At 47.4% G+C, this 8,287-nt stretch overlaps 1 long non-coding RNA gene across 1 annotated transcript; it reads left to right on the top strand.

The window, feature by feature from the left end:
- The first annotated feature begins 611 nt into the window (after positions 1–611).
- LOC118238797 lies at positions 612–7,668 on the top strand. Its single transcript, XR_004769954.1, has 2 exons — positions 612–2,378; positions 4,832–7,668. It is a non-coding gene; the product is annotated as an uncharacterized LOC118238797 (long non-coding RNA).
- The last annotated feature ends 619 nt before the right edge of the window (positions 7,669–8,287 follow it).

Genomic DNA, 8,287 nt, shown 5'->3' with positions numbered 1-8,287 from the left:
GGCAGAGATGAAAAGCAGACATAGGAAACAGGGGAACTTTGGAGCCCATCGTTAACACTTGCTTGGGAATACTATCTCCCAGGAAGCCGGGCTCCCAGACAAGCCAATGATCATGAGTGCTGATCCTCTGCTTTGGCTCGTACCCACGCATCACATGGCAAGTTGCTGAGTACAGGGAGGCCCTCCCCTGCCTTAGGCCTGGAGAGATGTTCCCGGCATAGAGACGATTGGCAGCTGCTGTTGGGACTTTGGAGCTGGGACCAGAGATCCTCTGCGAGGTTGCGTCGCAAGCCACGCGGGCCCTTCCCTGCCGTAGCTAATTTTCACTTTTCTCAATGAATCGCCCTCAGAGGAGACCAGCCGCAGAGCAACGCCTGCTGGGGACCACATGCCTCCCCAAGGGCAGGCGCTTTGAGCCCTGAAGAAGCCAGCCTGTGAGCACGTTGTCGCCACCGCTCCAGCTGCCGCCGGCCCCCGGGAGGCTGTGCGCGTGGGCCAGCCTCGCGTGCCGGGAGCCCCCAGCCCACATGAAAGCGCTCAGAGGCTTCCCGGAGCGCCCGCGTCGCCTGCGCCAAAGTCGCGCCCCCGCCCGCAGCCACGCGCTGGAGCGGAGCGCACAAAGGAAATGGCAAGGACGTGAGTCACCCGTAGGCTCGGCGGCCCTGACTGCCGGCCCACAAGAGGACCTTTGTGCCGCGCTGCCGAGGATGACCGGCACCGGCTGCAGGGAGGCAGGCATTTCAGGACGCTGAGTAATGCTGGGCAGACAGGAGGGGGAGTGACTTTTGTGCACCCCCCCCCCCATCACTCTGCAAAGCCTGCACTCTACGCACCCTGTGCGCAGGCTCAGAGAAGCTAGTGTTCCTGTCCCCCAGCCCCAGCTTTTCTTTCTCATACTGCTGTTTTGCAGAGATGTAGTCTCTCCTTGGTGTGAGGGACTCGCTCTTCCTGTGCAGTTCCTAACAGAGATCAAGAGGTACTAAAAGAATGTATGGCAGTGGACAGAGGGCTGGATGGGATAATTCATTTGTACAGCTAGAACTGTTCCGAGTTAGGCCAATGTCTTCATTTTTCAAATGGAAGAAATGTAAGCCCAGAGGGATGTGCTCTTCCAGGCTAGATGTATTTTACTGTGTTGTTCCGGGAACGAACCCTGGGCATGACTGACAAGGAAGGGTTAGATTGGTAAAAACCCACTAAACACAGATAATGTAACACCCCAGGGGGACTTACTAAGGCCTGTAAAAGAAATCAGAGCAACAGAAGGCAGGGCTTCAGGCATTAGGGCAATCACAACTACAGGGATGGGACGAGCATAGCATTTGTTGGGCAGTTGGTCTACACTAGGCATGAATGTCCACTCTTCTTGGCCCTGAGAAAGGTATTGTTCCAGACAAAAGTGATTGGGAAGTCGTTGCCCTCCCAGTCAGTCAGTTGCGGTGGTAGTAACTCACTGGCCATAGACTATGTGACAGAAGCTAACTAACAGCCTGTAGACTCAGAAGCTCATTTAGTGGGGACCTTGGAGGTCTCAGCATCTTAACACAGCCCACTTCCAGTTACCAAGAAAGTAGCATGCCAAATGATCTGACGTTTCTACCTGTGAAAAGACAGTGATTTGTCGCCACATCCCGGAATACCAGCATCTGTAAACCTTCCCACAGGAGAGATGCTGGCCTGCTACCATCCACCAAGATTTCTACAGATAGACTCACAGCATGCGCAGACTAGGCCTTGCTCTGAAGTCTCTCTTTCCCCAATTCTTGTGCTGATGCGCCTAGCCAAACAGGAGGCTTACTGTGCAGACAAGCTGGTACAGCAAGCACACTCTGAAGCCCACACCAGAGAATACTGATGGGAGTCAGGCGGTCCAGATGCCATCCATCTGTAAGCCAGGATCATCCCCTGCCTCTGGTGTTTGTTAATTTCTCAACAGAAGCCAACTTTGAGTTAAGGATGTCTGTCATGCTCAAAACTTACTCAGTTACCCAAAGTTTAAAGACGAGGAATCCAGAGGATGTTCTGTACCCAAAGACGGTGGCTGAGAAGTTGTGCCAATTCCAACCCGCTCTGGTCAGCTGTACCCCTCCCTTGACACTATTAACAGTAATGATGAAGATGAACAACTGCTGAGGGCTTGCTGGATGACAAGCAGAGTGCTTGGCACTTCCCATGCTTCTTGATGTAACCCCCACAGCAACACTGTGAGGTTGTCCTTACCCACATTTACATTTGCAGGTGAGGGTTGAAGTGCAATCTGTAAGGAAACACAGCCAAGCCAGGTCATATGGTTACTAAGTACAAGAGCTGGCATTCAGAGCAGTGTGGCTGCCTCTCTAAGATCTTAACCATCCCACTCCCGGGCTGAGCAAAGCAAGGTATGTCCGGTAATTAAACCGTGGTTCTTCTAGGTCCTGTCCTAGAGAAAAGCAACTCTCTAAGTAAGGAAAGAGCATAGAGTCTCCACAGTCGGGTTACCAAAGTTTCTCAGAGTCTTGGCTTTACCCATCAGTTTGGGGATTAGTTTGGATCAATTTCCGGGAGAGGAACAGGTTCAGGCAGTCTGATGGAGGATGACTCAATCCACAGGGACTGAGCCAAACCCAATTAATTGATTCACCTGGGAGATAACATTGCCCAGAAAGAAGATTGTGGCCAAGAGCACTGGTTTTGGAGTAGGAGGCAGCTGGGTTTGAAGTTTCTTCATCACTTCTTGGCTCTGTGAGTGCAGACATCCTATTCACTCTTTGCCTCCTATCATCAGACACTGAAGATGGGGTATAAAATGGCTTCTCATGTGATGCCTGTGCCTTAAGTAGAACATGGGGCACAAAGTGGCTAGTGGGAGGGTTGGTGTTTAGTAGATACTCAATACATACAATAATTACAACCTTCATTATGAATTGTGTTTGGAAACTAGGCTTGGACATTGGATAAAATCTCTTCTGGCCAGTAGGTAGGGAGGTAATTCCTACCCTAAAAAAAAGAACAAAGGGGAAAAAAAATCCAGCTCAAAAGGATACTGGGAGAGCTCAATTCAATGGAGGGCACTTAGCCCTCAGCCTCTCATAGATAGATATACTAGCGGTACCCATCCCTTGCCCATCATCCCAAAGCATTTCTGTTCAAATGTCTAATGCGGCTTCAAAACTCGGAATTCAGGCTTCCCCTGGACAGAACTGCTCATGACAGACTGACCAGTCCTGACCTACCACCCCTCTCTCTAGCTTCCAGTGGTGAACTCTTGTTCTCCCTGTGAAGTCACATACATACACCTTCGTCTGTGAGACTATCCCAGCTGACCAGGAAGTGACCTCATGCTCACCAGGCATCAGTACATCTCACAGCCATGAGAAACACTGCTGAGCTTGACATCAAGTGGGACAAGAAACAGGCAAAGAAACAAACCCAGTCATTACAGCTCCTGCCAATTGTCAGGGTGCAGGGACAGCATGGTGTGATAGAGAAGCCAGGAGGGAGAAATGACTAGGAAAGGCCTCTGTGAGGAGGAAGCATTTAGCCTGAGGCCTGAAGGACAGGGGGAGCCAGCCCTGCCAAGATCTGGGAACAGAGGGTTCCTGGCATAAGGAACAGCTTTTCCCTTTGGAGGAGGGAAAGAACTTGATGTGTTTCTCATGATCCCACCAGGATGGAGCAGATGGTGGGAGGGTGGGGGAGGAAGAACGGTGGCAATCAGAGGCCGTTTCCCTCCTCTGTGTGCTGTGCACCCAGCTGGATGTTTGATGTAGAAGCAGACGCCTTGACATTTATTGAACACCTACTCTGTGCTAAGCTCTGTGCAGACACTTTACTTCTCTCTCATTAAAGCATCCATCTTGCAGTCATCTCTCCCTCTACACAAATGTTTCCATGTATGCTCTTGTCCTATAGCGTTGTCATTAGTTCTCTGTGGGGTTTTGTCCTCTCTGACCATCCTCCTCCCTGATTAGTCCATAAGCTCCACTCTCTGGTTTCTTGGTGTCTCAGCACATCAAAATAGAAAAGGGTTTGTCAATTTTGCAGTTTCAGACAGTACTTAAGCCCCTTCCCTTTGTCTTGGGCACCTCCACTTGTAGGGGATGATAATAATAGAAACAGATGCTTTTCAGATCAAGTTTGTGGAAACACGAATGATGCCTTGTTGCCACAATTGATTTGGTAGCACCCTGATGAGTGTAGTTTAGGCCAACAAGCTCTTGGGACAACACATGGTGGCCAATCACACCCTTTATATGCTAGTATCTGCTATAGAGAGTGAGGATTCCAGACTGGCCTTCGACGAAGCAAGGTGGTCTAGACAAGCCATGTAGACTCCACTGCCTAGAGCAGGGATTGGTCCATTTGTTCTATACATCTTCATTAGGAACCCACCATGAACTCTATAGACCCTGTGATAGAAATCCTGGCATATAGAAACATACATTCAGCATCCTGTGCAGTTTAGCTAAACAGAACTTTAAAGTTGGCTGTGTACAAGGCTAAAACTGAAGTATCAGAATTATAGTTATGGGAAGAAGGTGAACTTTGAACTTTAGTACATAAGTAATAGAAAAGGGAATAGGAAAATCTGGAGAGATGGCTCAGCGGATAAGAGCACTGACTGTTCTTCCAGAGGTCCAGAGTTCAATTCCCAGCAACCACATGGTGGCTCACAAGCACCTTACATGAGATCTGGTGCTTCCTGCTGGCATGCAGGCAGAAGACTGTATACATAATAAATAAATAAAATCTTTTTAAAAAGGGGGGCCCTGCCCACCTCCCATCTCTCTTTTAAAAAAAAAGAAAAGAAAAGGGAATGATATTTTCATCTTTAATTTTTTTTCTTTTTTAGCACACGAGTATAAAGAAAGGGCCATTTGAGAGAAGTGAAGGAAAAAAACTGACTAAGGGCTTGCAGTGATGAACAGGGAGTGTGCCAGCAGAAGGCATTTGGAGACTGTGTGGGAGATTACTACGCGATGTTAGGGGCTTACAGCAGTTGCTTCATTTATAATGTGAGCAAGCCCTGGGGCTGAGACCAAGTACAGAAACTGAGTGAGGTATGTGGGGGTGAGGGTGCAGAGCAGGATCATTACTATGGAGATGATAATCAAAGTTTACCAATCCCACACTCCAGAAGCCAGAGACCACTGAGATGTGACACGGCATGGAAGAATGCTGGCCCTGGGTTGGAATCGGATTCTAGTCCAGTCTCTGCCATTGATTAGCTGTGTAACTTGGATGGAGTCATTTCAGTTTCTGAACCTGTTTCCTCTATTGCACAATGGGGGTTACAACTTCTAAACCTCAAGCTGTAATGTGTAATAAGACGAGCAAAGCCGCCTTAAAGTGAAGCTAAGAATCCAGGCCTTTCTCCAGGTGTTCCTTCTACTTCCTCCCTGCATATTGTTATCTTCTGTCAGCACATAACTTTTGGCAAAGAACAAGCTTTCGATCGGGTTTCAGGCTATGGAACACCCAAAGAAGCCATTGCTCTAAGGGAATTATTTTCAAGTCTCTAAATAAATAATATGACCATGTCTGATTCTTACACATACCTCACATGGACATTAGTGTACCTTCCTATTTGAGTTTGATTCTCAATCAAGAAAAAAAAATACTACTTAACACAACGAAAAGGTGGTTATATTATTATGGACATTGGAAAAGGGGCTTATGGATTTCTCCCACCATTTCCGACTTGACACTTCCTCCAAAGCCAACTATAGAGTTCACTTTGAAAGTGGTAACAGAAAAGGAAAAGTATTCTGCTAGGGGGCTGGGTGGGGGCAGGTAGAAGAAGCCACATGACAATTTTTCCAGTCCTGCTTAAGTAGCATCAATGCCTCTGTGAGAGAACTTCAAGAGGGTGAGGAACTAATAGTAACATAAGGAGCTGGACTTGTCAGGTTGGTCGGGTACCTTCTGTGTCTGGGACCTGCATCTGCAAACGAGTAAACAGTGCATGGTCTCTACTTTTAAAGCGAGTCAGGATGGGGATGTGTTAGATCAGATGTCTTCTTCCTCTCCAAATAACCAAATTAAAGTGCAGGGATCTGAAGCAGAGCAAACTTGCAAAACATGTTTTAGCCCATTCTGGTTGCTGTAACAAAATACTGCAAACTGGGTAACTTATGAACAAGAGAAGTTTATTCCTCACAGTTCCAAAGGCTGGAATATCTGCCTTCAAGTTGCCAATAGATTTGGTGAATGAGAATCTAAAGGATGAAAAGTCAACTTGAAGGTTGTTCTAATTTGCATCTACTTAGTTATTTGTGCTAGTCAACATTTTATCATCTTTTGATGAGTAGACATTTGCCTATTTAAAAGCTAGATTGCTGTGTATAAGCTAAACCCTATAGCAGCATTAGTCAAGCCTAAAAGGGACAAGGGGGACCATCCAGCCCCTGTCACAGGAGGAGGCCAAAGGCACATTCTATACTATCAATATCACTGGGTGAATAAAGAGTGCCACACAACAGGGTCAAGTCAGTCATCTAGACAGGTGTCTAGAAGACACGTGGAGGAAGTTATCTTTCAACCAAAACCCAGAGGGACATTTCAGAGTTAAAGGGCCAGAGGAGGTGGGACAAATCATTCCCAGAGGGACTCAGAGGAATGCAAGGCTCCAAGATGTTAAGTGACAGGAAATTGAGGTGAAAATAGTGTAGGATGGTGGGGAGGGGGTGGAGACAGGGGGATGAAGGGAAAGGTGGATGATTATTGACTTCTCAGTTTGTCTAGTACCAAGAGAAAAACAAGACAGCAGCTGAAAACTCAGGGAAGTCCCTTCCTAACCTAGATGGTCACCATGTGTCTTCAATGCTGCTCTACAGACCTGCTAAGGATTGGGGACTTTCTCTAGGCTTCAAGGACAAGTTTCCTGCATAGTTCCAGTTTCACGTTCAGTGCTGTGGAGTCTATGAAGGATGTGAAGGCGGAAGCGGGCAGTGTGGCAAGAGCAGAGATTAGACATCAGCTGGGTGGCACTTTGTAGCATGATAAGCCAGTGGCAGAGTCCCCATCATATGCAAACCCAGGAGGGACCAAGACACCTACTCATCAGGGGCTGTCTTTTCTCTCTGTGGTGGCACCGGACCTTCTGTCCTTGCCCTATTGGAGCTGTGGCATGCCTTAGAGAGCCTGCCTCTCTCCTTCCACACCAGCCCCAACCCCATGCTAGGCCAGGCCATCCTGAGAACCCCTTCTCTCTCCTAATGATGCTGCCTTAGCAGGGTCACTGACAACACAGAGGTCAGCATGACTACTTTGGGAGCTGTAGCTTTCTGAGGAGTAAGAGGCACCCTGTCAGGATGGTGTCCAGTGGAAGAAGCTAAAGAGAGTTTAGAATTCACTCTGTGAAGCCAGCACCTGGGAACTATCCAGAGGTCTCCTTCAAGAAACTGTTTGATATCTATGTCCACAGTTGGAGAGTGATCTGGGACAGATATAATTTTGGACAACTCACCTTTACAAAGCTGAAACTAAAAGTCACTGAAGAAGATCAGAATATCCATGGTATAGAGGAAAGTTGGATTATAACAATAACTCCACTAACTAAAAGAAAAGTTAAAGGAAAATAGTTTACAATCAAAGCACACTATGTAGTTGTATGAGAATGCCACATCGTTTTATACAATAAATTTTATACATTTTTACAATAAATATACAGGCTAAAGTCAAAATTAAGATATTTGGTGACATGGTCTTTTGTGTACATATGCTTCTCAGGCACTCTGCCTGTCAGTTAAACTGCCTCTGCATCAGTCTGCAGTATCAGGGCCGATCTGAGAGCCGAGGCTTTGGAACACAGCACGCTGTCATTTGCCAAGGTGAATCCAGTAGGAGAGTTGAGGAGTATTGATTCACTCCAGTGTCTTCACGCAGGCAGAAGCATTGTCTGCTAGAGTGGAAGGATGTCCATCTGCTCTTTGAATGTGCGTATCTGATTCATCTCACAGGGAAGGCACTGGATTTGCAACTAAAGAGGACTCTTTGCAGGACACCGAGGCCAAAGAAGCCAACAGGGCTTGGGGAGGGAAGCCACGAGGTTCACATCTGTTGGCTACAGCCTGTACACCCAGAGTTCATGGCTCTCTGCTTGTGGACAGCCTTACTCTCTCTCTCTCTCTCTCTCTCTCTCTCTCTCTCTCTCTCTCTCTCTCTTTGTTTTTTTTGTTTTGTTTTGTTTTGTTTTGTTTTTCAAAACAGGGTTTCTCTGTGTAGCTTTAGAGCCTGTCCAGGAACTCACTCTGTAGACCAGGCTGGACTGGAACCCAGGGAGATTCACCGCCTCTGCCTCTGCCTC

The sequence above is a fragment of the Cricetulus griseus genome, chromosome 4 (assembly GCF_003668045.3).
Source record: "Cricetulus griseus strain 17A/GY chromosome 4, alternate assembly CriGri-PICRH-1.0, whole genome shotgun sequence".
Classification (NCBI taxonomy): Eukaryota; Metazoa; Chordata; class Mammalia; order Rodentia; family Cricetidae; genus Cricetulus; species Cricetulus griseus.
Note: the sequence above shows the minus strand (reverse complement) of the source record. Positions and strands in the feature narration are given on the sequence as shown.